This window comes from Capsicum annuum, chromosome 9 (genome assembly GCF_002878395.1).
Source record: "Capsicum annuum cultivar UCD-10X-F1 chromosome 9, UCD10Xv1.1, whole genome shotgun sequence".
Taxonomy (NCBI): domain Eukaryota; kingdom Viridiplantae; phylum Streptophyta; class Magnoliopsida; order Solanales; family Solanaceae; genus Capsicum; species Capsicum annuum.
In genome coordinates this window covers 142,604,951-142,621,418 of record NC_061119.1, presented here as the reverse complement: position 1 = coordinate 142,621,418, position 16,468 = coordinate 142,604,951, and the positions used below count along the sequence as shown (strand labels likewise).

The 16,468-nt window shown below is 34.0% G+C and overlaps 1 long non-coding RNA gene across 1 annotated transcript; it reads right to left on the bottom strand.

Moving 5' to 3' along the window:
* Positions 1 to 277: 277 nt before the first annotated feature.
* Positions 278 to 3,095, bottom strand: LOC124887386. The gene is made up of 2 exons (XR_007045022.1): positions 2,672 to 3,095; positions 278 to 553 (listed from the first exon to the last, which is right to left on the bottom strand). It is a non-coding gene; the product is annotated as an uncharacterized LOC124887386 (long non-coding RNA).
* Positions 3,096 to 16,468: the final 13,373 nt, after the last annotated feature.

Genomic DNA, 16,468 nt, shown 5'->3' with positions numbered 1-16,468 from the left:
GTCTTTCTTCCATGGAAAGAAATGATTGTAAAATTGAAAAGGCATTTGATTTAGTGCTAAGAAGATGAGTCCAAGTGGCTCTACTAAAATGATCAACAATTGTTAAAAAATACCTAAAACTATCATGTGTGGAAATTTTATAAGGTCCCCAGATATCCACATGTATTAAATCAAAAATTGCTTTTGTGAAAATAACACTTTTAGAAAAAGGTAACTTTGATTGTCTATCCATTGGACAAATAGCACAAGGAGAGAAAAATTTTGAACCAGATAAAGAAACTGAAACAATCTTCTTCATATTACTCAATGACATGTGACCTAACCTATAATGCCATAGTATTTATTTTACATTGGAATCAAAGAAACTCGAATAAAAAGTAAAGACATTAGCTACTGAATTTGAAAAGGACAAACTATTAGAGCTAAAATTAGATAATTTTTTTGTAGACTCTGCTGATTGAATCTTTGTGGAAACTGTTGATTGAATTGACTTGAACATATATAGACCTCTTTGTTCTCTACCAAGCATCAGAGGGCTCTTCAGTGAAGGGCCCTGCAACATGAAACAAATATTTAGAGTAAAAAGTATGAATTTTTGAAATTGTTTACACAATTTATGAATAAAAAAAAGATTGAATTTGAAAGAAGGAATGTAAAGGACATTATGTAGTAGTAGATTACTTAAATGATATACATATCCAAAATGAGTAACTATCACTTTATGGGAATTAGGAAGAGTACCCAAGATAGGTTTGGACATGGGACTTAAATTAGAAAAGAGACTTTTATTGAAAGTCATGTGCTCAGAGGCTCCACTGTCCATTATCCAAGAATCATTGTCAACTTTAAACAATCAAGCATATGAATTGAAAAACTTTGTCATACCAGCATAAGCGAGATTAGCAGATGCATCAGTGGTTCTTGAATTTTTCTGATTCATTTTCTGCAAATGTTGCATGAGTTGTGCAACATTTTTTTGACTGAGTGACATAATATTTTTGCAGTATTATTCAATTTCTACAAATTTTCTTCACCTGTTCCAAAAACATTGTTAATCACAGCTCCTTTTTGGTACCTTTTGGTCTTGGTGAACTTGAAATCTATAGGAAATCCATGAATTTTGTAACACTGATCAATAGTGTGACCTACTTTCTTGCAATAGTTACATGTCAAGTTATTTTTATTAATCAGATTGCCTTGTTGAGTCTTAGACTCATCAAATTTTCTTCTACCTCCATTACCAACAAGAAAAGAAGCTGATTCTCCTGGGTAAGCAGAAGTAGCATGAATTTCTCTCTATTTTTCATCTTGAATCACAAGGAAATATGACTGACCAATATTAGGGAGAAGGGAAGACAACAGAATATTACTTCTAACTCATATGAAGGAGTCATTTAGACCCATGAGAAATTGGAGCAGCCTCTCATCTTGATGGGCTTTTTCTCCCTTTTCTTTTGCACCATATCCACACTCACAACTACAAGCAGAAAAGGTGTTAAAAAATCTAATTCATCCCATAGACTTTTCATTTTAGTGAAATAAGTAGAAATACTTGAATTTTCTTGAACTACAGCATTTAAATACTTTTATAATTGAAATAATTTTGCTCCATTAGCCTGACCAAATCTATCTTCTAGATCGGACCATAAGACTTTGGTAATTTTGGAATATAGGACAGATTCAGCAATTTCCTTTGATAGGGAATTCAAGAGCCAAGACAAGACAACGTTATTACATCTTTTTCAGGTTGTCTGAAGATTTGTATCAGTAGGAACAGCTAGAGATCCATCAATGAATCCTAGTTTGTTCTTGGTTAAAAGTGCAATCATAACTGCCCTTCTCCAGCCACCATAACTCCTTCCATAAAAAATGGTGTAGACAAGATTCATGCCGGGATGATCAAAAGGGTGTATGTAGTAAGCAAGTGACGAATCAACTGCATTAATTGCAGGGATTCCAATCACTTTTTCTAGTAGTTTGGATTGGAAGATTTTGAACTTCACCCATTTTAGTTAATAAGAGAAAAGAGAATATGAATACTAAACGAAAGAGCAAAAAAACACACACAAATATGAATACCGAATGAAAAGGAGAAAAAAAAATCAGGAATAGTTATATGAAAAAAATAACACTGATTTGATACCATTTAAAAATAAGTAAAGAAATAAGACAATATGTGAAAGAATTACTTTGTGTATTCTTCAATGAATAATAACTATACAGAACACCTCTATTTATACAAGTGGTTAAACCTTAAACCTTCACAATTAAAGGAAATAAAATATTACATATATCCAAAAAAGGAAAATAATTTCTAGAGTACTAAGAAAATATATTTTGTACACTAAAAAAATATTATGTATACTTAAAGAAAATATTCACCTAAATTAGAAAATCCCTATTTATACAAGTGGTTAAATCTTAAACCTTAACAATTAAAGGAAATAAAATATTACATATACGTAAAAAAGGAAAATAATCTCTAGAATACTAAGAAAATATATTTTGTACACTAAAAAAATATTATGTATACTTAAAGAAAATATTCACCTAAATTAAAAAATTCCAACAGAAATATTCAATGACTTATGCAGTTAAGTTCAACATATATCACCATATCATAATAGAAATTAATGAAGTTCACAGCAGTAGGCAAAATGTAGTAGTGAACCTTTGTCTCTTAAAGTCCATCAGAGCATCAAGGAACATGTCATATTTCTCCCCTTTGTCTTGAAACATGCTCTTAACTTCCTTCAAATAAGACAATGCATCATTAGCTGTCAGCTTTGGTTTGCTAGCAATAGGACTAGAACCACCTCCATCTATGTGGCTGCCACCTCCTTTTCCATCCAAACCACTATCAAAAGCTTCTGATTGGCCGTACGTAATTCATCAGATAGAAAGAAAAAACTAACACATCAGAGCCATAGCCATAAACAGCCACTAAAATACATTGCTACAAAATCAAGGGTACGGTAATACAATAAATTAAGTCGATGAAATTATGAGAGTTTAGAGCTCAAATTCTAGTAAAGATATGTGATATCTACATCCGTGACTAAACCTTGGTAGGTAGACTTTCTACAAATGTAGTGGTTGGAGATAGAAAGTGAAATATTTGAGATGCACACAAATTTTCAAGGCTTAATATAGTATTTGTTAGTAAATTTTATTTACCACATGTTTCAGTTGGGTATCTAAACAAATGATAATAAGCTTTTTGAAACACTTTTGTGTGTACCCACAAATATCTATTAAGAACCTGTTTGGATAGGATTAAAAAAATTATTTTTTAGCTTAAGTGATTAAAATCTTAAAATAAGTGCTTTTAAATTAAGCAAATAAGTATTTGGATAGAAGTGGTGAAACTGAAAAAAAATTGTTAATGTGTTTGGTAAACAAGTGTTGTCAATCACTTTTTTGTTGTCAAAATGACTTAAATATCCTTAAAGTTGTTAACATATAATAATGTGAATTATTTATGATTTTTTATTCTAATACTTTAAAAATAATTTCTATTTAAATACACTTTCAACGTAAAGTGATTATGTCAGGTCAATTTATAAATAGAAGTTACTTTTTTATTTTTAAATATTAAAAAATAAAAATTTTAATATATTTTTATATAAATATAGTATTATATTGTAATATTGCAAGCTTGTAACAATTTGGTAATGTTAAAAAATATGTTACTGAAATATTATTATGGCTATTACTAGAACAATGGTTTATCCCATTAGAAAATAGACAAATCAACAATACAAGAGACCACATAGAGTCTTTTCGATAATGAATGATGAGATATCATTCTCAAGAAACAATCTCAAAAATGAATATATTTAAATAAATTCAGATATAAAAAATAAAAAATATTCATAAAATAACGTACAGCAAGCATTAGAAATGTCATTAGCAATCATGTCATGAAACCCCATCCAATACATACTACTTTGTTCTTTCATATTCTTAATATTTATATTGTTAGCTCTTGAAGATTGACTAACATCAAGATTAATCGAAGGAATATATTCCTCATTCTCAGCTGTTTGAAAAGCATTATCCACACTACATTTTTTTCTAATATAATTATGAATGGCCATAGTTGCAAGAACGATGTCTCTTTGAGTATCAATGTGATAGTAAGGCATGTCTCTCAAAATAAACCACCTTGCTTTCTAAACACCAAATGTGCGCTCCACGACATTTCTACAAGAATGTAAATAGTTAAAATTTTCAACGAGTCCTCTTTGTTCTCGCAATTATCGTGTTACACCGTGATGAAATTCTGCCAAGTGATATCTCACATTATCGCTTTTGTATGGAAGCATATATCCCTTGATGTGTGAATATCCTGCATCAACTAGATAATATTTATTTCCTAAAGGATGTGGAAAATTGAGCTCGGGTCTACGAAGGGCCTCACCAAATATACGATTATCGTGAGTTGTTCCTTCCCACCCATCCTATGCAAATGTAAAGCATATATTAAAATCTACAGTAGCAAGAATATTCTGAGTCGAATAACCTTTACGGTCAATATAAGGTATTTTTTGACCTTGCGGTAATCTAGCTTTGATATGTGTTCTACAAGTTCTCCAATACAATCCTATAAATATCGACATACACAAATCAATATCAGTTAGTAAATAGGAAAGAAAATGGATTATAGATTTTGAAAAGTATACTTGTGTTAAAAGGGACTCTTACTTTAAAAAAAGGCAGATATCGTTTGTTACAGGGCTTGTGAAATTCGACACCATCATTATAATTAGGATGTGGTCTAATCATATCTCTTGCAAGCTCACAAATGTCTTTTAAAACACTATGAAAATGTCTATGAACTGTCTCTCCTGAATGTTCAAAGATATCTTGTATCATTTGATTTCCAGCTCCATGTGCATAAGTCAACAAGAACATGCCTAACATTTCATAAGCAGATATTCTACGTGTGGATTTAAGTGCATATTGTTTAGTTAAGTCCTTGAATAGATCAACGAACACCTTCTTCCTCAATCAAAAATTTTTATAACAACGAGTCTCATTTCCACGTAATATCTCCTGAATAAATATATATCTTGAACAATAAGATGTACAACAAGGCTCTTTGCACAAGTATTTTTTGTAATACATAAAAATGCATTTACCTGTTATTTGACACAAAACCATTCATTTTTTCTCTTCTTGCTCTTTTTGAATTTCCTTTAGTTCTTGATTTTTGTTATCTAACAAATCACTTGGATGGGGAGAAACCAAATTACTAATGTCCCAACTCTCCATTTAATTGAAAAATACCACAATCAGTAATCAAATCTTTTTAAAATTTCAATGTGCGAAAAAATCTCACAATTAAATAACGATTCAACTAGTGACAACTTATTTAAAAGGTTCTACAGACACACTTCAATAATAATCAAAACAAGATGCAAATCCAATGAAAATAACTAATTATAAAGGTTCAATCATATGGTATACAACTATACAAATATAAACGAGATTCTGCAAAAATAATAATGCAACTCACCATAAAAATGATCCAATCATATGATCACAACGTCTAAATAAAAAATAATAAATAAAGTTCATGCATACAATCATAAAGTTCAAACGTGAAACAATGAAAATGTTTAATCATAGCAACACTTTCTTCGTGAGTAACTAATAGTTATACTCCAATCACAACTTTCGAGCTTCATCATTAGTCAACTTGCAGAATACTTGATGCATCTCTTTCTTAAGCAACATGTTCACTGAATAGTTGAACATTCCACTTCCTTCGAGCATATCAGAAATATTTGCTAACATATCCATGCATTTTTCGATGGTGGGCTCACTTTTACTAGGAGATGTAGCGGTGCTTTGGTTAGCTATAAACTCTACTAGAGAGTGTATTTCCTGTTTCATTGACGAGGAAGCAGACTTTGTCTTGCTTTTTTTTTTACTTGACTGCTATCATCAACACCACTCATAGATCTTGACCTTTTTAGTGAATGTTCAGAAAACACAATAAAATCTACATTCTGCATATCATCACTTTCATCACTCTTTTCACCATTAGAATTAGTAAACTACTCCTTGTTATAACCATCAATACTATTTAATCCATCTTCATCGAAATCTACTCCGATGTTAGACATTTGTTCTTGATTTGTTGCACGTGCTCCTTCTCACATAGCAACAATATCAGGAAATAATGCATCATAACGAAACCATATGAGTGAAAGATCTTTATTTCTAAACTTTTTTATACTTTAGCATTTTCCTGTAGAAAAATAAAGTAGTTTAAGCAAATCAAGATAAAGTACTTTAAGAAAATCAAGAAATTTTACACTAAAAGCTATAAGAAACACATAGTATGTTATAAGAAATGTACCTTAATTTTTGGCTCCCACCAGTCATCATCTGCTATAATTATTTTTTTCGTGGCGTCCCATCCTAATCTCATCTCTCCTCTTATCAGCTTCTTGAAAAGAGACCATTCCTTCTTCATGTAGTTCCTATAACTTTTCATGTGTAGTTTGGTATAGTTTCTTCCCATTATTTTACTGAACTCATCATTCATATTTTTCTTTCCATTTTTGATAAGTAACTGTTTGGCCTATTTCCTTTTCTAATCTCTTTTTCACACAACTCTAAATAGAGAAGATGAATAGCATCGTCCCACTTAGCATTAGCATGTCCCGAATTAGGTTCCGACATTCTCTGAAGAAATAGAATTTATTTATTATCATACTCTTATATTTTCAATATCAAATTTGAGACAAGACAAGATAGTGAATCAAAGCAAAGGAAAGGCTATTTTTTTAGCTAACTTATAGTACTTTTGGTGTGGTGTACACACTTTTTAACTGTAAAATTTCACTAATTGTTATAATAACTTGAAATAGGTGACAAGTATCCTAGCAGAATGTGAAATTGCGAATTTACATATTTGCCCCCCCCCCCCCCCCTCCCTGGTCTGATTCAATCTACCATACAGCTTCTTGAATTTTGACATTTCTCTTTGTTTCATATTTTTTGTAGTCTAGCTCTTAAAATTTGCAACCTTTAATAAGTACTAGAGATATCACTTACATACAATCTTGGTAAATACATAGTGATCATCACCTTAGTGACTCCAAAGTTATGGTCCAAAATGCTAGGGGAAAAACTAATACAGATTCACATTTTTACAGTAACAACAACTACTAAGGACAAGATATCCTTACAACAATTATTGGTCCAAAAATATCATTAGATATTATAAAGTCAGTGCTCTATTCTTGTTTTTGTGACCATACAGCTGAACTATGGAAAGAAAGAGAACATGTTATTGATAATAGTTTTATTTATGGTTTTAGTTTTTGAAAGAGGGGCTTCAACAAAAGTAACTTAAGATCACAAGGCATTGGTTATTGATGGAAAGAGGAGAATTTTGCAATCAGGTTTAATACATTATCCCAGAACTACACCTGAAGTGAGTGTTATCTTCTTATATTATGCTATACATTCCTATATGCCAATGTGGGGTCTTTTCTTTTCTTCTTGTTTTTCAGTTTTCTGGTTGAATGTAGATATGGCCTGAGATAATTAGAAAGGCTAGGTAAGGAGGATTGGACGTGATAGAGAGTTATGTTTTCTGGAATTATCATGAACCTGTCAAAGGAGAATATAATCGCTTATACTCAGCATTTGTTATGCAAATATAATCCCCTATATCGGTTACAAGATAATACTAAAAACTATCTATCCGAAATTATAGACATCACTCCATCAAGAATTACCCTCAATCAAAGTTAGATGGGCTGGACGTATGAATCTATGCATTCATTACGCTCTATTTAGGCTCGTTTTTAATTCATTGTTAAGAGGATTCATTACAATTAAACTATCTATCAGCTAGCCTCCATCATACTGCAATCTCACTCCTTTACTTGACTTGGACTAGCTATCAAATGTCGTCAAAAGCAAAATAAAAAATAAAGCTACTATAGCATAATTACTAGTCTAAACAATTAAATGTTTCAGGGGTGCCTTCATCTACTATCGACTGAAGGTAATTTCACATTTATGGTAGCGTCCTTACATATTTGAACTATAGACATTATAGCTATTTTAACATGAGTCTCTTGCATAGAAGTTTAAGTTTAATCCTTTATTTGCATAGGCAGTTTGCACCTTGTATTTGATTCTCTGGTTCCAAGGGTCCACAGCACAATGAATTTCAATGTAGTATATCAACTTATTCCCAAGAGGATCAAATTTCAAAACAGGATCATCCTTGTCATAGATCCTCGTTGCTCAGCGGCAGCTGACACAGGGGAAAGCGATCTTTTAAGTCTCTTATTATGAATGAAACAAACCCTCATCTTCTCTAGTTATACTATTACTGGCTTACATATTTGACATTTTTTTTTCTCTGAAGCTATCCAACATGTTTTCTAAAAAAAAGGAGTTTATCTCAGACTTGATTCATCAGTTTGATAAGACACAAAACAATCCTTAAAAAATTCCCCATACAGAATATTTCAAGTTTCTTGTAACAATTGAACTCGTAACAAACAAGATTATTTAATCAATTACGCATGAAAATGACTCCTATTACAATGCATCAAGTTTGTCAAAAGAATATCACACACGCATCCCTTGGGTGTAAAGTAAAGCAGTAAACAACATTAAATTTTCAAGAATGAAACAAACTATTAAAAAGAATCAATTTTAAAAATTTAAATAACATGCGGAGATTCTATATGAACGGATAGAGAAGAACTTATCACAAGTTCAATTTGACGATAAATTTTTTGAGTGTTTTCTTATGTAATGATGGATTCTCTGAAAATAAAGGAGAAAGATGAAGAGAAAACTGGAGGAAAAAAATGACAAAAAAGCGGCAAAAAGAAAAATAAAGAAAAATCAATAAGAGCTACAAAGTTTAGGGTATTTTTGGAATTAAAAGAAAATATAAGGGATAAAAAGATAAATGTTTTGGTCAAATCTAAAAAAAAATTAATCTAAAAAGTAAAAAGTTGGGGGTATCCAGCTTCTTAATTTTTGCTATTTTTAATCAACTTTTAGCTTTTTTTAAGTTCTTTTTAATTTTACCAAATACCTAAAAAGGCTAAAAAAAAAGTGATTAAAATATAATTTGACCAAATATTAATTCTATCCAAACACCCTCTAAGTAATTAGGTTAACCACATAAACTGAGTTATCTCATTCAGTTATACACATCGATCTCAATTGGAACATGTTTGAGCTTTTAAGGCTTATTGAGGTCAATGCATATCACAAAAGGAGGAGATATAATTAAATTGGTTTATGTATCTACATAATTGATACTTGAAAATACACTCAAATGTTTTCTTAAAATTTGAACTGAAAGTATCGAACATAATTTTTGTGCTCAGTTTGAACAAATTATAGTATGAGTATCGATGTAAAGTTTAACTCAAGAGATATATTTATGTTATAAGTCAACTTGTAGTGTTATTAAATGCAAGTAGTGGCTAAGAATTCTCAACCACTTTAAACCATGCTTATTTTGAGAAAAGAGAAAAAGCTTTGATAGTTATGTACATAAAAATCATCGCACAAGGAGAAAAAAATGAACAAAAGATAAAGAGCTTACGATTCTCCAAGGGAAGAACCAAATGGTCGCTTAATTGAAGGGCTGTCATATACATCGTCTCTCAATCTCTTCTTGCTGGAAAAATAGAACAATAGGTTTTACAATAAAAATGACAAAAGAATATATACTTCATTCTGTTAAAAAAAACTCACCTTTTAATGTTTTCCAGAGAAGAAAAATCAAAAGTCTAGAAGATCTATAGTAAAAAATGGAGTTAAATCAATGGTTTAGATAAAAAAAAGTATCTTCTTTAAATTCATTTGTAACACCCCGCAGCATTCTAGTCTTGATACCACACTTAATAGCATGCATAGGTAGCTTGCAACTTGAAAATTTCTCGTAAGTGTTAAAAAGGACTTAGTCTTATTTTGATCCCTTAACTTCAATGATTTTTAAATTTACCTTCCTAACTCCGAGACGTAGATTTTTGAGTTGATTCATGTTCAGGGGTGTAAAGGGGATGTCTCGAGGGAGTTTTGGATTTTTTGGATGAGGTTTGAGGCATGTTTAGATGATCACCGCGATTGCGGCGCGTCGCAGTGCTTATAGCGGTAAGCCACTTGGCGTGTTGCGGTAGGGCCCTAAATCAGGTTTCTGCTAAAATTTTTAAAAATCGAGGGGCAGTCTCATCTTTTCCCTACAGCCCCAAGTCATGAAAATAGAAGATTAAAACATTTATAGGGCATTATAGGCTCAAAAGTGATCAGTTTTCCTCATTAAAAACCCTAACCCTCCCCCAAAGATCAAAAGTCCAATCTTTAAGTTTAAGATTTCCAAGAAGTGAGTAAAGATTCGAGTTATATTCTTTGAACTAAGTAATCTAAGGTATGTAGGATTTTACTAAATTACATGGGCATGGTGAAATCATTTTAATAATATTTTGAATGTTGAGAAATCGTATATTTATGAAGGCTCTTGAATTTTAATTAAAGGCATGCATTGTGAACTCTTTCAATGATATAGTGTTTTGGTCGCTTTCCCCTAAATTTTCTTCGTACTCGTATATAAGTATGTATGCATTTAAGTTTGAATGTTGAATTGAGAGCATGAACAATAAATAACCCCTATCTTGTTATAAAGCATCTTGTTTTCATATGTTATGAATTATTCAATTGCATATTGAAAAGCATGATACAAATGTCTTTATTATTGTTTAAAACTTGATTTTGGTTATGCCTTGAAGACAGGGTGTTTCTTGTTATTATAAATAAAAAGTGATGAATTAAAGAGTTACATGCCTTTCCACAAAGCCATGGACCACCGCATGTTTTAGGAGTTGGAAGAGAGGATCTTTGCATAAGTTTCATGTAATTCAATATACAAATCCTATTGTACTATTTGAATGACTTGATTGTCTAAACATTGTTTTGAATGAAAGAGTTGTAACATGATAATGTATGTCTTAGAGATATGACCTGCAAGTCTTGTTATGACGATACCAAACGGAAGAGTGCCATAATAGAATCAGATTCCTTTTAGACTTTGATTTCAAAGAATGCATGTCTGAAAGAGTTAATAATGGGCTTAAAGAGAGTTAGGTGGCTACCAAGAGAAGGAATAAGAGTGTAAGGGCTCATTACTGGGAGCCGTGTTTTGCTGATACGGGTTTATTATGTCCCTAAGAAGGACTGTACGCTAGCCTAGTGACCCTTGGTGTATTAGAGATAGAGACTCCAACCTTTATGGCAAACTCGGGTTGGGGTCTTGGCCGCCGAGTTAAGGTTGGATCCCATATAGCCAATAGGATATTTCATATATGTAGGGTGTAACACCTAGCTCAGAAGTAAAAAAAAGAGTGAGTTGCGATTTCAAAGAAATGTTTCAAAATCTTTTAAGTATGCACATGCGTTTTCACATATCATATGTAATGTGTTTTGTGAGTTGCTCTCATTAATATTGTACAAAGTACCTTATTTTGTATTGCTCTGCGTACCAATACATCTGTATTGGCCCACTATAATTCAGGATCTGAGGCGCAGTCCCGGGTCCCGCTAAGTAATAGATTTATGTGTTTGAGATTTGCTGTTTGTGAGCCTCCCCTATTCCAAAAGACCTGGTTATTAGACATTTTTATTTTATTTTGACTGTTTGACTGGGGACCTTGTCCCAGTTTTAGACGTATGTTGATTCTTGTATTGTTAGAGATTTTGCAAACTAGTGTCATGTGTCTTGAATGTTAAGAACTTCCCTTCGAATGGTTCAACTTACTTATGAGATTTACCATGTTTTCATATGATAATTTTCTACATTTCTTTATATTGTATGATCTTTGTGCATGATTGTCAAATAGAGATGGGCACCCGGGCCTTCATGGTTCAGGATGCTCATCGCAGCCAGGGCCTTGGCTCAGGTCGTGACAAACTTGGTATCAAAGCACGAGTCATGGTCCCAGGGTGTCTGTGAAGTTGCGTCGGGTGGAGTCCCATTTGTGAATGTGTAGCGCACCACAGTTATGAGCAAAAGGCTACATCGCATTTAGGAATATCTCCCTTTTTTTCATGATTTAATTCATGGTGCAAATTCTGAATGTCCTCTAATCAATGATTTTCTATATTTCAAGAAGTTATTATGGCTCTCTGTTGATTCAACGAACAGAATGCCCAAGCTGAGGATGTTCGCCCAACTCATAGGATTCGGACCCATAATAAAGCTCGTACTCCAGAGTTTGTTGCTACTCCGAGAGTTCCTCCTACCTAGACTAGTCCACTTTGGGAACTTAGAGCTCCTCGTACTGGAGATAATCGTACACCATCTCCCCAAAGAGAGGTGTTGAATTCTAGATTCCAACAGTCTATGTATATGATTGCCCAGCTTGTAGCTTCTCAGGCTCGTCGGTTTGAAGATGTAGGGTCTGTGTCTAGTTCGTCTGAGATTATGTGGGTTGGCCAGTTCATAAGGCTGAACCCACCTATATTTACTGGTATGAAGGTTGAGAAGGACCTCCAAGGGTTCATTGATGAGATGGAAAAAAATTTTAGGGTTATACATGCAAATAGGGTTTAATGGGTTGAATTGGTAGCCTATTAGTTGAAGGATGTTGCCAATCAGTGGTCTAATGAATAGGAGGATTCCTAAGGTAGAGATATTGAGCCTTCTGTGTGTGGTGAGTTTTTGAAAGTTTTCCTGGATCATTTCTTTTCCTGGGAATTGAGGGAATCAAAAGCTGGAGAATTTATGAACTTAAAACAAAGAATAATGAGTGTTAAAGAGTATACATTAAAGTTCACCCACCTGTCTAGGTATTCTCCAGAATTGGCAGGTAACATGAGAGCTCTCATAAGGAAGTTTGCATCTGGTCTCTCGGATGATCTGGTGTTAGAATGTAAGGGAGAAATACTGAATAGAGATATGGATTTCTCCAAGTTGTGCATTCATATGTAGCAGGTCGAATAGCAAAAGAAAATGTTGGCTAAGATAAGGAAGAAAAAGAGGAAAACTAAAAGAGCTAGACCTACAGACCAGAATAACAGTCAAAACCATGGTGGTAATAATTGGGGTAAGAAGTGTCGAAGAAAAAGTTTTGGAGTAATGCTCAGTCTTCAGCTAGCTCCCCAGCACCCAGATCCCTAGTTCATCGGCGGTTTTCGATTTTTAGCCTAACAATGGATCGAGAGTGCAGGGTACTCGGTCTCAGGGAAGTGTGGCCCAGCCATTCAGGAAATACCCTCCGTATATTTCATGCGGGAAAAACTACCCAGGAAGATGTCAATTTAACATAATGGTGTCCTATGTTTGTGGCCAGCCAGACCATATTCAAAGAGACTTTTCGATAGTTACAGGTAATATTAGGGGTGCTAAGTCTCAAGATAATCTCATGGCCCCACCACCACCCAAGGGTACTACTTCAGCTATTGGAGGCGGTCGAAATCATCTATATGCTTTATCTAACCGCTAAGATACAGAGGCTTTGCCATATGTTGTTACGAGTACATTATAAATTTTCTCCCGTGATGTGTATGTGATACTTGACCCCGGGTCTATCTTGTCTTATGTGGCAGTTAGTTTTTGTATTGAGCCTAAAAATATTCTGAAACCTTTATTTATTTCCACTCCTATTGGTGACTTTATTATGGCTAGGAGGTTTATAGAAATTGTGTTGTATTTGTTTGTCATCGTGATACTGTGGTGGATCTAATTGAGCGTGATATGATTGAATTTGATGCCATTTTAGGAATAGATTGGCTCCATTTATATTATGCCACATTGGACTGTAGAACCCAAAAGGCTACTTTCTCCTTTCCAAATGAACCCGTGATAGAGTGGGAGCGGTATTCTTTAGCACCTAGAAGGAAGTTATTATCTTATCTCAGAGCCTGCAAACTTATATCTAAAGGCTTTTAGTATCATCTTTTCTAGGTTAAAGATTTTGATACTAAAAGTTCTTCCCTCCAGTTTGTCTCTGTAGTTAATGAATTTCCAAAAGTTTTTCTCGATGATCTCCCAGGGATACCACCTGATAGGGAGATAGATTTTGTCATTGACTTGTTGCCAAACACTCATCCTATTTCTATTCAGCCATACAGAATAGCTCCTACAAAATTGAAAGAGGATAGAACGGTTAAAGGACCTTCTTGAAAAAGGCTTTATTCGTCCAAGTATTTCTCCCTAGGGTGCTCCGGTGCTCTTCATGCATAAGAAAGATGGTTCACTTCATATGTGTATAGATTACTCTCAGCTCAATAAGGTCACAATCAAAAATAAATACCCTCTTCCCAGAATCGATGATTTATTTGATCAACTCCAAGGTTCTAAATATTTCTCTAAGATAGACCTTGGTTTGAGGTATCATCAATTAAAGGTTAGGGAGACTGATATTCCCAAAATAGCTTTTCAAACCCGATAAGGGCATTATGAATTCTTAGTTATGTCCTGTGGACTGACTAATGCCCCTGCAGCCTTCATGGAACTAATAAATAGGGTGTTTCATCAGTTTCTAGATCTGTTTGTTATAGTATTTATAGATACTATTTTGGTTTACTCCAAAAGTGAGGAAGAGCATACCAATCACCTCTGAATCATCCTTCAAACCCATAAAAATCATGAATTGTATACAAAGTTTTCCAAATATGAATTCTGGCTTAGTGCTATTGCTTTCCTGGGGCACATTGTTTCTAGTGAGGGGATTAAAGTTGACCCCCAAAAGGTTGAGGCAGTGAGAAAATTTCCCAAACCCACAACTCCAACCTATATTCGGAGCTTCCTGGGTTTGGATAGGTATTATAGAAGATTTGTAGAGAGTTTTTCCTCCATAACTGCTCCACTTACTAAGTTGACTCAGAAGAAGGTGAAATTTTTGTGGTCTAACTCCTGTGAGAATGGGTTTGAGAAACTGAAAGACAAATTGACTACCGCACTAGTTTTGACCTTCCCGAGGGTATTGAGGGTTTTGTTATGTACTATGATGCGTCCTGGATAGGACTTGGGTGTGTGCTTATGCATCATGGTAAGGTGGTGGCTTATGCATCTAGGCAGCTGAAGGTGCATAAACGAATTACCCAACTTATGACCTAGAGTTAGCAGTTGTGGTATTTACACTTAAAATCTGGTGGCATTATCTTTATAGGCTACATGTAGATATATTTACTGATCATAAAAGTTTGTAGTATGTTTTCTAGCAGAAAGAGCTGAATCTCCGGCAGAGGTGGTGGTTGGAACTATCAAAGGATTATGACATGATCCTACACTACCATTTGGGGAAGGAGAACATGGTGGCCGACGCCCTTAGCATGTTGTCAATGGGCAGTCTTACTCATGTTGAGAAAATAAAGAGAGAGATGGTAAAGGATATTCATCGGCTTGCAAACTTAGGAGTTTGACTTCTTAATTTTGAAGATGGGGAAGTGATCGTTCATGACATAGCTAAATCCTCCTTATGTGTTGAAGTTAACGAAAAGCAGGTCGAAGAACCTATCTTGATGTTAATTTTGTTTCTAAGTGTATGAATTGTCAGCAAGTCAAGGTAGAGTATTTGAGACCAGGTGGCACTTCCCAAGAAATAGCTATGCCTATGTGGAAGTAGGAGATGATTGATATGGACTTCACACGGGGCTTTCAAAGTCTTGAAACCAATATAATTCTATTTGGGTAATTGCAGACCAATGACCAAGTCTGCTCATTTCCTACCAGTACAGATGAATTATTTGGGGGATTACTATGCCAAGTTGTACATTTGAGAGATAGTTCATTTGCATGGTGAGCCTGTATCTATTATATCTGCCAAGGTACGCAGTTTTCTTCTCAGTTTTGGCAATCTTTTTAGAGGGGTTTAGGTACCTAGGTAAACCTGAGTACTGCTTTCCACCCTTAGACTGATGGATAAGCTAAACGCACCATTTAGACCCTTGATGAGATATTAAGGGCCTGTTTGATTGACTTCAAAAGTAGTTGGGTGGACCATATGTCATTGATATAATTTGCCTACAACAATAGCTACCATTCTAGTATTCAGATGTCCACTTTTGAGATACTTTATGGGAGAAGATATAGGTCACCAATTGGATAGTATGAAGTGGGTGAAACCCAGTTGTTTGGACCTGACCTTGTTCATCAGGCGATGGAGAAGGTGAAGATCATTAAGAAGCGACTTAAGACTGCACATAGTCGCCAAAAGTCTTACGCCGATGTTAGAAGGAGATATTTAGAATTCGAAGTTGATGATTGGTTATTCCTAAAGGTCTTCCCTATGAAGAGAGTCATGCGATTCGGAAATAAAGGAAAGCTTAGCCCTCGTTATATAGGACCATATCAGATTGTGCGAAGGATAGGTGGGGTTGCTTATGAATTACATTTTCCTACAAATCTGGCTTCGATGCATCAAGTTTCCATGTGTCTATGCTAAAAAGTGTATTGGAGATCACTCTCTTG